The 16,369-nt window shown below is 49.2% G+C and overlaps 1 protein-coding gene across 1 annotated transcript in view; it reads left to right on the top strand.

Annotated features, from left to right (window-relative positions):
* Positions 1-16,369, top strand: part of SBF1 (SET binding factor 1) — a 45,441-nt gene that overhangs the window by 5,369 nt on the left and 23,703 nt on the right. The window lies entirely within an intron of this gene.

Raw genomic sequence — 16,369 nt, 5'->3', positions numbered from 1 at the left:
TCAAGGAATTAGCAGCCCTTTGGCTCCTCACCTGTGGAATAATTCAGGAAAGGCTGCCTTAGCCAGAGGCTTTGGTGAAACCAGCCCAGTCTTCCGCACAGGCTGTCTCCCTCGTGGGGTGGTGGGCTTGCTGGCATTATTCCTGCCCATAGCCACCCCTTCATTCCTGAATTCTGATCCCCTCTTCCACCACATTGCTTTCTGCAGCATGTTCTGTTCTCTGCCCATAATGTTCCCGCGGCATTTATCCAAACTCCCCCACTTTCCTGGTCTGAGGGAAAATAACAGGAGTAGCTCCTGGAAGCCACCTGGCTCCTGTCTCTTTGGTTCTTCCTCCTTGCCCACCCTGCCCTTTGCTGGAGCATCCATGAGCTTGCCAGCTCTGGCAGTTTCAACTCCTGCAGCTTTTCCCAAGGCTTTTGTCCAGTGCTTTTTCCAAGTACACTTCGCATCACATCACATTATGCTTGTAATCCACAGCCTGGTACGTAGGAGGGCTTTATTTCGTGGGGCAGGGCAGCCTTTGAGATGGCAACTGTTCTATGGTATGTGTTTCTGATAGTAACTAGATCAGGGGTCAGCAACCGAAGGCCCATGGGCCGGAAGCGGCCTGCAGAGGTTGTTTGACCGGCCCACAAGCTGCTCCCGAACTGAGTTGCCTGCTCATGCACTAAACTGGCACAGTGTGGTGTGGGGACTCGCTTCGGTGGTGCTGGAAATCGCAGTGCATGCACTTATGATCCTGCCCATGGAGGGATCTCCGCGGGAAGATAAACCTTGCTGACCCCTGAACTAGATCGAGGCTGAAGGTGTTGATAGAGGATGCACACTTCAAGGTTTTTTCCCCCTCCTTGTTGGCTAATCAAGCAACTTCTTGATGGGGCTCTGGCAGACAGAGCTTGCTTCCCGCCCCAGTGAATTGGCAGCCCCCCACTTGTCCCAGGGGCCGGAGCACTGGGCATCAGGCCACCTCTTGTGCAGATGCCTGGATATGTGGCTGTTCTGCACCAGGCAAAGGGGCACAGGGAATCTTCCCCTGGGGGCATCCGGGCCGTAGACTTCCAAGGGGTGGGGTGGGGGGGGGCCTCAGTGTTGCTCTGACTCAGAGCGGGCTTTTGTACATTGAATGGAGCTGTGCCAAAGCAGCCACGTCTCTCTTTGGAAGAGCTGCCTTGTGGTTGAGGTTTGGCCTGCACTGTGTGGGAGTTTCTTAGTCAAATGTGTTCAATATGAGCATTTGGAGAAAAATGTCCTGCCTGTGTGTTCCTTACAGGGCTAGAGACCGCGGTAGCCTGACTGCCTGGGAGCCTCAGCTCTCTGGAACCCGCTTGATCGCCAGATGTGCAGCCAGTTGCCCATTCCGCAGCAAGAGCTTGCTGGCCATTCAGAGTGGAGGGACTGGCCATGGCTCATAGGCCCAGGGTGTGTCCATGGGGAAGGGCAGGGGAGTGGCCGTCTGGCCAGGTGCCTGGCCTGAGCGTTCTGGAAAAGCGGAGCAGAAGGATCGGCTTGCAGCAGGCAGAGACGGGTCTGGAGGCTCCGCAGAGAGTTAGTCTGAGATCTGCTGCTGATCAGTGGTTCCCATGAGGTGCGACATTTCCAAAGTTCCGGGGTGATGTGGATCCAGTGTGGGGTTGCCAGCAGACCCTTGGGGGAAGCACTTAAACATTCCAAAATGGCTTTCATAAGCCGGTGGACCACAGGCCAGTGAAGTATGATGGGCTGGGGCTGGGGCTGGTGCTCTCTGCCTGCTGCCTCAGCGCTTGCAGCTGCAGCCTCCATGGCCTGAATCACAAGCAGCCTTTATGGGCAATTCTTCCTGTGCCACACAGTCAGGAGATGGCCTGGGCTTCCCTCCTCCTAGTGTCCTGATTTCTGCCAATTCTTGTGTGTCCTGCTGACTCTACGATTCTATGGATGGCCTTCTGTCATGGATGCTTTAGCTGAGATTCTTGCATTGCAGGGGTTGGACTAGATGACCCTTAGGGTCCCTTCCAACTCTACTATTCTATGATTCTATGATAATACACAAGGCCAGTGTCATTTTGGGTTGTATTATCAGGAATACTTTCCCAGTGGACAATGCTGCTTCTCAGTGCTCGTGCAGTTGGCCCTTTGGTAAACAGAGGCCAGGTTAGCCTCCCTGACCCTGGACCTCTGTGTGCCCTTTCCCTGGGCATCAAGAGTCCTCTGACTCCATCTCTTCAGAGGTGCAAGTCAGCTCCTCTGATGCTCCTGCTAGTCTGGCTTGTATATGGCCTTGTTGGATGTCCTGGCGCTCACCATAAATACCTTGCTGGGATGTCTTGCAAGGATGGGTCCAGGAGGCGCTGTGTTGAGGTGGCTTCAGCTGTTCTTGGAGGGCAGATCCCAGAAGGTGGTGATGGTCATTTGCTTATGGGATGCTGCACATTTCCACCTCGTTCTGCACTTGCTGATTGGTGTCAGGTGCCATAAGAAAGCTGCAGAGATAGCGCAGGATAGTATGCACCCCGGAAACGATCTCTTTCAGCTTCTGCCTTCGGGAAGAAGGTATAGGGTTATAAAGACCAGGACTAGCTGCCTGAGAAACAGTTTCTACCCAGATGCAATTCTGGTTCTAAACACAGTATAAGGAGTCTCTATAGTATATTGTACTGTATTATAAAATGGGGTTTCAGAGTTTTTAGGGGTTTTTGAATGTCTTATGTAGATTTTTCAATTTCATTGTTCTGTATGGGACAATGACAATAAAGATATCATATCGTATTGTATGTTCCTGAGGTGTAGTAGAAACCCTGAATGATCTGGGAGCTGTGGGAGGTGGGGCATGGGTGAGAAACAGAATCCAATCCAGATTAGGGGGGGATGCTGTTAGCTGGAGATGGGGGGGGCAGGTGATCTTGGATTGGGAAGGTGGCCTGTCTCCCTCTGAGCCCTGAGGCTTACAGCTGGCAGAGCCTCTTCTTTGAAATGCTCTTGTCTTGGTTAAGGTTGCTTTTCTTTTTTTCTTTTTAAATATAATTATTATTTTATATTTTAATATTATTAAATATTATTATTTTTTCATTAATAACACTCACATATGGGCCACATTATTACAATATCAAATCATGCCAAATATTATGATATTATAATTTATAAAGCCAATTATACATTCCAAATTAAACAAATTGGGTGACTTCCCGTGTTCTGATCGTTCAGAGATAATTATTCCTAAATCCTGCGCATAATCTCATATATAATCCAAACACAGCAATTCTGATCTTGATCCTTCTATTTTTGCAGCCGCTGGTGTAATGGTTCCTTTTCATGCTAGTCCCTCTGCTAGTGTGTAAAGAAGCAGCCGCTCACATTGCAGGCGGCTACTATGTGCAGTGTGATTTTGTGATAGCTGTGCTCTTGTCTGATGGTTGGTTTGCCATCTGAGTAACACACACACACACACACACACAAAAGTGTAGAGAGAACAGGATTGGGTCATGAAGTAGATGACAACTCGGAGGTCCTGGCTGCCTCTGTCCCTGATCCTGCCTCAGCTGCATCAGCAACCTGGATGCTCCTTGGGGTCGCAACACAATCTCACAATTTTCTAGCAGCAGCCCCCGCCCTAAGGGAGGTGTGGTGCTTCCAGCTGGATGGAGGTTTGGCTTCCTTATACCCTGTGTTGGAAACTCAGATGTATAAGCTAGTTGCCAAATGGCACCTTAAACCTAGGTTGCCGTCACCACAATAGAAGGTCCAGGCGCCATTCTCTCCCCCCCAGTGGGATTTAGTAGTAGTAATAGTAGTATTTTTCATTTCATTTCTATGAAAAAATCTCAAAGCGGTTTACAAACCATTGAAACCCCAAACAAAACAATCCAGAATTAAACAAATTCAAGCTTCAAGGGAAATATTTCAGATCCTTCTTTGACATTTTGCTTGTATTTATCTGCTTAATTTATATACAGTAGCTGCCCCATAACAGAAGCAGTGTTTGGAATTAGCCAGGCTCCAGGCACATTTTGCACCTGGCTTTCAACCACTTGTGGTGCCTGACATCTCCACCATCTAGAGGTGCCTGCCTGCAGGTCATTGGATTCTAGACTGTTTTCACACACTAATCCCCTATCCTGTAGAATTCTATCAGTTATATTTTATCTGCACAATCTGAATGAATTTCTGGAACCAAAATGCTTTTTCTGTGCAGCCTGAGCAGGAACAGTCACCATTAAGAAAAAGAAGTCTGAATCGGCCAATATGCAGACTGTCCCTGGATCAAATGACTTTTCTTCTTTCAGTTCTCAAAGCTCTTAACCTAGCTCAAGGTTGTCCTCTGAAGTAGCTAGATCTTTAACGGATAACCAATCACAGTCAGTCCATCATTTGAAAAATAAGTCACTAGAACCATCTTGCCAAAAAATGGCAACTAGGCACCCCATTTTGGTGCCTGAAACCTTGGCATAAGGAGCCATTAGGCGTACAGTGGTGCCCCGCAAGACGAATGCCTCGCAAGACGAATGCCTCGCAAGACGAAAAACTTGCTAGACCGAAAGGGTTTTGCGGTTTTTGAGCTGCTTCGCAAGACGAATTTCCCCATGGGCTTGCTTCGCAAGACGAAAACGTCTTGCGTTTTTTGCAAGTTTGTTTCCTTTTTCTTAACACCGTTAATACAGTTGCGACTTGACTTCGAGGAGCAACTCATAGAACGCGGTGTGGTAGCCTTTTTTGAGGTTTTTGGCGATTTTTGAAGCTTTTCCAAAACTTTTCCGACACCGTGCTTCACAAGACGAAAAATTCGCTAGACGAAAAAACTCGCGGAACGAATTAATTTCGTCTTGCGAGGCACCACTGTATCTGAGTTTCTAACACTGAGCAGAAGTATTCCAGGAAGCCAGTGTGGTGGTATGGTTAAAGTGTTTGATTTGGACCTGGGAGATCAGAGTTCAAATCCACATCCAGTCATGAAGCTGACTGAGTGACTCTGGGCCAGTCACGGCCTCTTAATCCTTGCAACGACCCTGTCAGGTAGCGAGTGAAGCATGTCTTCCTTGGAGAAAAAGGCGGGATCTCAATGCTTCCCTGCTTAAGAAATCCGGAGGGGCCAACCAGGTGGAGAGGCCAGTTGCCAGCCTGGCGCCCAGAGATCTCCCTGTGGTCGCAGTTGGGGAATTTTGAACACTGCTCCTCCATCATCCCCACCACCACCATCTCCTCCTCCTCAGTGATTTGCTGCAGAAAGCCAGCGATGAGCTCCTTCCTCCTGGAGGCCTCTGTCTTGGGCTGAGCTTAGGAGGCAGCCTTATACGAAACCACTGGTCCATCCAGCTCAGTATTTGCTACACTGACTGGCAGCAGTGGCTCTCCAGGGTTCCAGGCTCATGGTTTTCTTTCTTTCCCAGCCTTCCTGGAGCTGCTGTCAGGGGTTGAACCCGGGACCTTCTGCTCTTCAATCTCTGGGCCCTAAACTTGTCAGGACCTTGTTTTCTCTTGTGCTTCCTGGTCGACCTGCAGCCCCAGGAGTGGTGCTGCTCTGGGGCCCCTCATTCCTCTGCTGGAGGCGGCAGACCTGCCTCCAGAGCAGCTGGGGGCTGAGCTGGTGTCAGTCTTGCCGTGCTGCTTGCCTGGCGCTGCCTTGCCGTCTTGCGGGGAGCAGGACGCTCAGGAAGCTGAATGGTTTTTGAGGCAGGCTTGGCGCATCAGTTTCTTCCTTATATAGAAGCAAGATTTCATACCTCCCTGGGCTGCGGTAATTGTGACTCACTTGGGATCTCAAGGGCTGCATTTTGGAAGGTCTGGATGCAAAAAGGGGCTTGGTTGCAGGTTCAGGAATTAGGTGTCAACTTTTTCAGACTTGGCGCCGGCCTTTAACCTCAACGGGCAACGCAGGACCCCCTCTTGACCTCAGGTGCCTGTTTTTATTCTTTCTCCCTCTGCCCGTGCATCTGCTCTTGGAGAAAAATACTAGAAAATATCTGCACTACCCCAGTGAAGGGAAGGATCTTAGTGGAGAGCACGTGCGCTGCATGCAAAAGGCCCCGGGTGCAGTCTCAGTCAACTCAGGCTGGGAAAGGCTTCCTTCCTGCCAGTCAGTCTCTTTGGACCAGGTGCCTCACTTGCTATAAGGGGGCTCCCATGTCACAGTAAGGGGGATCCAGGAGGTGAAGGCCGGCGCTTTAGGAGGATGTTGTGGTGAGCTTCCTGTCAAACCTGTGTGCCAACAGAATACCCCTTCCCCGTGTCTGCATTCAGGGAAGTTTGAAGAGGTGAAACTGTGGCCCACTTCCTCACTTGCACAGTGATTTTGACAAGGGTCTTCAGAGTCATGTGCACATGAGAGAAAGGGAATTGGCCATTCTGGGACGGGGAGCCCTTTTTAGGTTCACAAAGTCTGCGTGCCATTATGGGCCATCTTCTGAGTGCTGCTGTGGGTGAGGCCAGAAGGGAGCAGAGCAGTGGATGTGTGACCCTGACCTTGGAATAGGAGGTTGCATTCTGGCCATGCAAAAGGTGGAGGTTTCCACACAGGTGAACACACCATGTGTATCTCCAATCTCTTTCCAGGCAATGAGAGTTAGACCTTTTCCCGCCAGGCGAAATCACTCCAGGAGGGTGGAGCTTGTGGGAGGGAGTATGACTTGTGGACAGCCCTGAGGGCCAGATGGAGAGGCCTGGAGGGCCATATATACAGGGCCCTGCTCTATACTCTGCTTAGAAAGCTGATCCTGCAGGCTCTGTGAGACCTGAATGGATGCTGTGGGGGTGGAAGGAAAGCAGTTCATGGTCTCCAGCTGCAGGGTTGTTCCATGTTTCTATTGTGTTACGTGAGCTTCGGAGAGCCTGGAAGGCCCGAGTCTCCAGCGCTTTCTCTGGCAAGGGCTCCCCCTCTGATCTGTTTAGCATCTTGGAGAGTTGCAGCACGTTCAGCCCAGCTGCATCACTTGGGGGCCCTAAGATCACAGCTGGGGAGGGTGGGTGCTGCTGGGATGGGAGGGCTCCAGGGTCAGTTGCATATTGAGCTGGCAGAAGGACCAGTGGCAAAGTTTGTGTTTCTTTAAAAATTATTTTTATTAAAGATTTTCTTGGTTTACAAAACTACATGCCTTGTCTCTTTTTTTCAGATTGTACAGTCTGTCTTACAAATCGGTTTCATTTGTTGTAAGACTTTATTGTTGGGTACACATAAGGTTGGAGAAGAAGTGGGGGAGAGGAGGAGGTGGGGAGGCTTATATTCTTTTGCATAGTGTCCTTGTGGGGTTTTGTGCCAGTATCAACTGGGGAGGCTCTCTTTTTGTTTATTACATTTCCTTGGTAGTGAGTGGTATTGGGGGGCAGGTTGTTTGTGGTTGTCTGCAATGGGGTTTGTTGCATTTGTGAGGGGGTGGGAGCGCTTGTTGGGTCAGGTAAGTCAGATTGATTCGTATGTTGCCAGTGGATTCGTGTTGTTGTCTTGTTGGGCTGGGCCAGTGGGAAAGTTGACTGCTAGCCCACGTGATGGGTGTCTGCTATGTTGCCTGGTCCTTAAGTCACTTATTTAAAGATTGTGTGTGTGCTTTGTCTTACAAGAGAATAAATAAGAGAAGAGTAACTCAAAGGAGGGAGGTAACTGGGTTGCATAGTATATAGCAGGCACGTCCAACAGGTAGATCACCAGTGGATCACTGGCTGCCCCCAAAGAAGCTCAACAACTTTGGCTCCCCTAAAAAAAAAGCTCAACATTTTAGCCCTGCACCCCCCCAAAATAGGTCTTTCCGTCTTCCTAAAACTTTGACCTGAACCCCCAAAAAAGGGGTAGATCACCGCCAGTTTTTAACTCTGAGTAGATTGCAGTCTCTTGGGAGTTGGCCACCCCTGGTATATAGATTAGTAACCCAATTCCTAGACTTACCATAGACTTACTTTAGGCTACGAGCTCCTGTCTCCAGGCAAGGATGCCTCAAGGGGAACTGCAGAACCATGGTTTCAGTTCACATGGTCAGACAATCCAGGGGTCAAGAATGCCGAGGTCCGAGGTCCCATCATCCCTAGCTAACAGGACCAGTGGTCAGGGATGATGGGAATTGTAGCCCCAAAACAGCTGGAGGGCCAAGTTTGGCCATGCCTGGTTAAACTAACCACAGTTAATGTTAACCACAGTTTATCAGGCTGGATGATACAACAGACCATGGTTAGCAAGACGCAGGAGTAGAGGCACATGCGGGAAGGAGGGGGCCTGACACGCCGTGTGGCTCATTCTATGCTAGATGTGTTGCTTAGATGGGGCCTTGGTGTTAGTCAGCCTATGAACTGTGAAATCAGGGCCACTGCTCATGTGTTTTGTGTTGGTTCTGCACCAAGAGCGTCATGCTAAGGTGAGGAAGGGCTGCAGCTCAGGGGCAGAGCATCTGCTTGGCTTGCAGAACATCCCAGGTTCAATCTCCAGCATCTCACAGCAGGACTGGAAGATAATGCCTGCCTGAAATCCCAGGTGGGTGATAATGCCTGCCTGAAATCCCAGGTGGCAGCCAGCCTGATCTAGTATGAGGAACATTCCCAGGTGGTGGAAAGAACAGGAAATCTGTGTCACTTCTGCACAACCTCCCAGACACAGTTCTTGAAAAATGCCCAATCATAGAATCGTGGAATATGATATTCAAATATCTAAAGGGCTGTCACTTGGAAAATGAAGCAAGCTTGTTTTCTCCTGCTCTGATGGATTCATCAAGTTACAAGAAAGCAGATTCCAGCTGAACATCAGGAAGAACTTTCTGACTGTCAGAGCTGTTGGACAGTGGAATGGTCTCCCTTGGGAGATGGTGGACTCTCCTTCCTTGGAGGATTGTCAGAACGTTCTCAGAGGGTTAGAGTAGGGTCACATGTGTCCACAGCCCTTAGCCTTAACACCGGCTCACCACAGGGTTGCGTGTTGAGTCCCCTGCTCTATGCTCTCTATACGTATGACTGTACAGCCATCTACTCCAGCAACAAAATCATCAAGTTTGCTGATGATACCACAGTGGTGGGGCTCATTTCAGGAGGGGATGAGTCCGCCTATCGGGACGAGGTGGAGCGGCTCTGTGTTTGGTGTGGAGAGAACAATCTGGCTCTCAATACGGCTAAGACCAAGGAATTGGTGGTGGATTACAGGAAAAAAAAGGCGGACATTCAGCCCTTGTATATCAACGGGGAACGGGTGGAGAGGGTGGCGGAATTCAGGTTTTTGGGAGTGACTATGGATCAGGGCATGACTTGGAGCGCAAATACCACTGCTCTGGTGAAGAAGGCCCAGCAGAGAATTTATTTCCTCAGACTTTTAAAAAAGAACAATCTGAGTGAGAGACTGCTGGTGTCCTTCTACCGAGGCTCCATAGAGAGCATACTTACATACTGTATTTGTGCTTGGTTCTCCAGTTGTACAGCTAGGGAGAGGAAGGTGCTCCAGAAGGTCATAACCACAGCCCAAAGGATTATTGGTCACCCTCTCCCACCTTTGGAAGAACTGTACGGTTCCCGTTGCCTTAGGAAAGCAAACAACATCCTGCAGGATCCATCTCACCCGGGATACAGTCTGTTTGCACTACTGCCTTCTGGCAGGAGGTATAGAAACATCAAGTCAAGGACAAATAGACTGAAAAACAGTTTCTATCCAAGAGCTGTGGCCTTTTTGAATGCTGTAACTCGATAGCGAGACCTGGGAGTTTGATGGGTGTGGGTGTGGGTGTGGTTGGAAGGTGGTTTGTTTGGTTGTTGCTGTTGTTTTGCTTTTGTTGTTTTTAAGGGCTGGCATCCAATTTCGTTGCACTTGTGCAATGTTGCACTAGTGTAATGACAATAAAGAATCTATCTATCTATCTATTTTAAACAGAGGTTGGATGGCCATCTGTCATGGATGCTTTAGCACTGCAGGGGGTTGGACTGGATGACCCTCGGGGGTCCCTTGCAACTCTATGATTCTCTGCAGAAGGTCCCAAGTTCAATCTGGAACGGCATCTCCAGGTAGATCTAGGGATATTCCCTGCCTGAAATTGGGCCAGGGGTAGTGAACTGGATCTGGCTGGTGGGCTGGATCCTTGTCTCCCCCACCCACTACCTGTCAATCGCTTGACAACCTGTCTTTTGCTATGTGGATGGTCAGATTTTTTCCTCCATGAACTTCCCTTTGTCCCAGGGCTTGCAAAGCTTTGTGCCTGGGGCTTTGCAGGCGCTGCCATCAGCTGATCAGGAGTGACAGTTGTAGGGCAGGGGTGTGTGGCTTAGTCAGGGCAAACTGGGGAGGCCGGGGAACCCTTAGCAGGGTCCCACTTCTGGGGCAGGCAGTGCTGGGCTAAGCGGAGAAGGTGGCTGAGTTGTTTTTAATTTAGTGATAGCATCCCTGTAATATTGGGTTGGGGCTGGGGGGGTTCTTTTTCTTTTGGTTATATATCTTTTGGTTTTATATTTTGATTTTGTTCTGTGAACCAACCTGAGACCTCTAGGTTTAGTGTGATATATAAATGATGAGGATGATGATGATGATAATAATAATAATAGTAAAAATCAATCAATCATACATACAGTCAAACCTTGGTTTTTGAACATCTTGGCTGCTGAACGTTTCGGAAGCCAAATGCTGAAAACCCGGAAGTGAATGCTTCCGTTTTCGAACATGCTTCGGAAGTCGAATGGCTTCCAAGGTGCGCTTCTCAATTTCCCCCATTGAACTTGCTGACAGCCCTTTGATCCTCGGTTTTCAAACGTTTCGGAAGTCGAATGGACTTTTGGAATGGATTACATTTGAAAACCGGGGTTCCACTGTAATTATTATTATTATTATTAGTATTATCTGGGACCTTGGGGCCAAGGGTGGGTAGGAAATCAGATGAACAATAAGTAACCCAGTAAGTGTCATGCTTTGTGTAAGACAGTTTCCTGTGTGCTCAAAGTGATCTGTCTGAAGTGATTTTTAAGTGAGTGTTTGGAGTGGAGAGTCGGAAGATGCTGCATATAGTATTGAGATAGATGACCTTTAATGCCAGTTTGACTTGCCAATTTTAACTTCTCCTAAGTGGGCGCACACTGCACAGCAGAATCAACCCCACAGCAAGCCAGGCCCTCACGACATCTGACTTACCGTCTTCCCCTCTGCATCTGCCAAAGTGGTGCAAGGCTTTCCCCAGAAGCCACACTCCATCGCAGGAGCCACAGGGATGCCTCACTGAGGGCACAATGAAACCCAGTTGTGCCCACAAATAGCACGTGCTGCCTTCACAGCAGATCTGGTCAGTGGAATAAATGCTCTGCAGCCATTTCAAGATGCCTGTGACCTGTACGTGTGGGCACAACCATGGCCAAACTGTACACATGTGTGACTGCACCTTCATGCTCCTCAAAGCGTACAAGTTCCATATCTAGAAGGGTGGCATTAAGAGTATAAGAGTTTAAACTCTGGACTGTGAGAGTTGGGTATTAGGATAGTTTTTATATTGGCATATGTATGTAGAATCACAGAATCGTAGAGATGGAAGGGGCCCTGAGGGTCATCTAGTCCAGCCCCCTGCAATGCAATAATCTCAACTCAAGCATCTATATGTATATGTTTATTAAGCTTATAATGTGCTTGTAGTTTCATATGTTTTGCATTTGTGTGTGGAAATGTTTATGGAAAAGATTTGTTGTTGAGTTTTGCATTACCTTATCATTATAAGTAAGTAAATACAAATTAATGCTTTAACATCAAATAATAGAAAGGTAGAATCCTTTGAAGGTGACTTGGTAACTGCCATTAATCCAGAATGCAGCTGCCAGGCTAGTGACTGGGAGTGGCCGCCTGGACCATAATAACACTGGCCCTAAAAGACACACTACATTGGCTCCCAGGACGTTTCTGAGCACAATTCAAAGTGTTGCTGCTGACCTTTAACTCTCTAAATGGCTATGGCCCTGTATGTTTGAAGGAGCATCTCCACGCCCAATGTTCAGCCTGGACACTGAGGTCCAGCTCCGAGGGCCTTCTGGCGGTTCCCTCATTGAGAGAAGTGAGGTTACAGGGAACCAGGCAAAGGGCCTTCTCGGTGGTGGCACCCGCCCTGTGGAACGCCCTCCCACCAGATGTCAAAAGATAACCAATTATACTATGTTCTGTAGACATCTGTATTGGGACTCCTAATGTCTGATGTATCGTGTTTTATATTCTGTTGGAAGTCCCCCAGCATGGCAGGGGCAACCCCGTCAGATGGGCAGCGTACAAGTACAGTGGAACCTCTACTCACGACCACAGTCCGTTCTGGAGGCCCGTCCTTATGGCGAAACGGGTCGCTGGGAGAGGCGCCCTTGTGCGCAGGCGTGGGTGGCAGTTGCCCGCTTCTGCGCATGTGCGAACGGCGGCAAACCTATTGGTTACTTCTGGGTTTGCCACGGTCACAACTTGGAATATCCGTGAGTAGAGGCGGGTGTAAGTAGAGGTTCTGCTGTAATTAATAATAGTCATAGTGATAGTAATATTTATTGTTATTATCCTTCCCAATAAATTTCCTTTAAGCACAACAGACAGCTCTGCAGGACAGTCCACATCCTGGCCCTGCGGAGGGAGGGCTTCCCCAAAGAGGCTGGCAGGCGCGAGTGTGGCTTCTGGAGGAGGTGCCTCCAGTGAAACCTCAGGCACAATTCTTCTCTTTCCCTGCCCAGCCCAACATCCCAGTATGCAAATGCACATCTGAGGCCTAATGGGCTGGCAGTAAGAGCATTTCAGTGCCCCTCCTAACCAGCGCAACCAGTGTCAGCAGCGGAGACAATGCGCACCCTGTTTCCTCCCTGCTGAGCGATGGAACGGACCTTCAAAATAATAGCCTGCCTATGGGAGAAGAAGAAGAAGAACAACAACAACTGTGCTGTGTGCCAAGTGGCTGAGAACTGGATCTGGCCCACTCCTCCATGGGCCAGGTTGGGGTCGGTCAGGCCAGTTGCTACTGGCAACACATCCATTGAGCCCCCCAAGACCCCCTTGGTGCCTCGGCCTTTCTGCTGCAGGGGCAAAGCCTGGCTGCTGGCTCAAACCAAAGGCCCACCCAGCCCAACCTCCAGTTCTCACAGTGGCCAAGACCCTGGAAGCCCCAAGCAGGACCTGAGTGCAAACAGCGCACTTTTCTGCTCACAACCCCCAGTGACTGTGTTCAGAGGCCTCCCTCCTGCCTCTGGTGCTGGAAGAAATGCAGAGCCATCACAATTGGAAGCCTTTGGTGGCCTGATCCAGACACATGAATTGGTTCACCCCTTGGAAAGCCATCCAAGCTGGTGGTCATTGCTACATCTTGTGGTAAGATGTGGTGAAAGAAATCCTTCCTTTTTCCTTGCCCTGCATTGGGTGGCCCCGCTGGGTTCTCATATGGTGAGAGCTAGAAAAACACCTTCCTATCCAATTCATTGAGTTATCCACCAAAACCCCCACGTTTTATTTTGTCAGCTCAGACTCCATCAGAATATGTGAGGTTGGCATTATTTTGCTCCAATGTACATCACTTTACACTTGCCTTAGCTGAGCCACATTTGACATTTTACTGCCTTTTCAGTCAGCTTGTTGTGACATCATTGTTCATGAAGAATGCCAGCTGCCTAATGAAAGTCGGCTCTTTCCACACTAGGCTGGTCTTTAAGGCACTGTAGGATGTATTGTGTGCTAGTTCTTTTTATAGTAAACCTATTGAAATTAGGTTCCTGTTACTAGCATCAATTCCTGTGGGTCTCCTTAGCTGCTTGGATCAGTCAGGGTGACCCCTTGCCCCTCTTGACCAATAAAAACTAGCAGGGAGGGGGCAGCTGGTTGGGCTGGGGATGTCATTGATGCCTCCTTGTGACAGGGGGTGGTCTCTGCTTGCTTGAAGAAGGCAGTGGTGAAGCCACTCCTCCCTGGATTTGGAAAATCAAAGTATTTACCTGCCAGTTGCTAATCTCCCCTTCTTGGGCAAGTTATTGAGCGGGTGGTTGCAGATCCTTTTCAGTTGGGGGTCTGGCACAGAAACTGCTTTGCTGACCCTGTGTGATGAGCTCTGTCGGGAGAGAGATGGGGGGAATGTGTTGATTCTTCTCAGTCTCTCGGTGGCTTTTGAGTCCATTGATCATGATCTCCTTCTGGAGCAGTTTTCCGAGTTAGGGGTGGGTGGCACTGCTTTATGGTGGTTCCAGTCCTACTTGAAGGTCTTGCTTGGGGAATGTTCTTTAGCCCCATGGAGCCTTCAATGTGGGGTTCCCCATGATTCGGTTTTATCTCCTGTGCTGCTTAACATCTACATGAAACCGCAGAGTGGGGTCATCTGGAGTTTTAGAGTATGTTGTCAGCAATAAACATAGCTTGGCTTCTCCTTTACAACTGCAGACGTGGCAGTGGAAGTGCTGGACCATTATCTTGCCTTGGGAACGGACTGGATGAGAGCCACCAAATGGAAGCTCAGTCCACATCCGATGGAGGCACTGCTAGTAGGAGGTTCCCTGGACCATTTGGATGGGAGGTTGCCTGCTCTTGATGGGGCTACGCTCCCTCCGAAAGAGCGGCTGTGTTGCTTGGGGATCCTTCTGTTCCCTTTGGCTGGTGAACCAGCTGCACCCCTATCTGGACAGGGGTGGCTGAACTTTTGTCTACACTCTGGTAACCTTTGGGCCAGATTAATGCAACATGTTATACATGCCGCTGTGTCTGAATACAGTTTGGAAACTTCAGCTGGTGCAGAATTTGGTGACCAGGTTGCTCACTAGACAAGATGGTTGGAGCCTATGACATGGATCCTGGCCTGACTGCAGTGGCTGCCAATTAGTGCTGTTTTTGACCTATGAAGCCTTAGACGGCTCAGGTCCCTAATACCTCAAACTGGGGGGGGGGGAGGGCATTGTTTTTGTTTGTTGCTAGGGCATGTATTTTTGTGTCACTGCCCTGTGATGAAGGGTGGTATAGAAATTTAATAAAGCAAAGCAGAACAAACAACCTGGTGTGTTTGCTGCCACAGAACTGGGCTGCCTCTTCTGGAATTTGAGCACAATGCAGGTATCTGAAGAAAGTGTGAAGCATGTGCTCTGAGCACTGTTTAATGCAGCCTTTTCTACAAGTAGGCATTGCTGGCCATCGTTGCCAGGCCTGACTCTGCCCAGCAGGAACACAGGACCACACTGGGGACCGGGAGCCACCAGGCTGAGAGTCCTCACCGGCCAGTGGTTGCGGAGGTCTCTGTTTATTCCTGCTTGCGGTGTCTTTCCCCTTTGGACCAGGAAAGCCTATAAGTAGCCTCTCTTGGCTTGCTTAGTCCTTGAAATAGAGCTGTGGGCGGCTGGTGGGAAGAGGAGGGCCCAAAATAGTCCTGCAGAGGGAGACACCCTGCAGGTCCCAAGCCCAGCTGCCCATCTATTGCTGGCCTTGGCATCAGGCAGCCCTTGGCTTTGGCATCCCAAACCCAAGCAACAAAAACTTAAGTTCTCTTCAGTGGATATTTGAGAACACAGCTGGATTTGCTGCTGTGCAGGTTCCTGTCCCCGAGTCTGGTGTGTAATTAGAGGGGACAAGTTTCCCTGACAAAATCTGGGCCTTGAGTGCCACAGCTGGTGGGATGGCCCGGCTAATCCCGGGATGTGCCGCATCACAAGTGTGAGTTGTGACTTGTGCAAGACCCTCCAGCCCTGCCCCTCCCGCTGCACTGCCTTCTGCCAGAGATGTCCCAGTTGGTGCGGGTTAGTGATGAGCTGTTAGGAGGGCTGAAGCATGGAAAGCAAGGCCAGAATTTGAATTTCAAAGGGCCGGTTTGAGAGCGAAAGCAGCTAATTAAAGAGGGATCATATTCCAAGGAACTGGCACTGTTGAGCATGAAGACAACTGTTTCTTTAAAGGTTGTCTGGGTGGCAACAGCCTGAGAACCGGGAAAGGCAGGATCCGAAAGGGGACAGAAATGGGAAATAGGTTTGGGTATTCAGGAGGCTGGTGTAGTTTTTACAACACATTGTCTGTAGTGTTCTCAAGTCATAATAGTATAACATAATGAAGAAGCTGGTGTTTCTAAATTATGGAAATCTATAGAGCGGAGTGAACAGTAGAAGGAGGTTTGAGAGTGACAGAGGTGGAATGTACACACATATAAAAAACTGGGGAAATGCTTTTTTAAATAATGTTTTGAAAAGTATATTTAATTTGCCACAGCTCACCGTCACTATCTAGTGTCACATTTGTTTATTGCACTTTACAACACACTTAAACCGTTTTATTTGCAGCTGTAAAGCTGAGCCCGGAGAGACACACACAGTATTCATGGTGATTTTCCTGTGTTTTTTGAACTTTACCCAGGTGTGCCTTTTTCCACCTGTGGAGGAAGTGTGTGTGGCAAGCAATTGAATCTGTCTTTGGGGGTGGCAATGTTTTCCCTAGGCCAGAGCTTTACAAGCTGTGTGTCGTGTGACATGCTAGTGTGTCGGCTGCAGT

The sequence above is a fragment of the Podarcis vaucheri genome, assembly GCF_965113315.1.
Source record: "Podarcis vaucheri genome assembly, chromosome: 10".
In the NCBI taxonomy this organism is placed as follows: domain Eukaryota; kingdom Metazoa; phylum Chordata; class Lepidosauria; order Squamata; family Lacertidae; genus Podarcis; species Podarcis vaucheri.
Note: the sequence above shows the minus strand (reverse complement) of the source record. Positions and strands in the feature narration are given on the sequence as shown.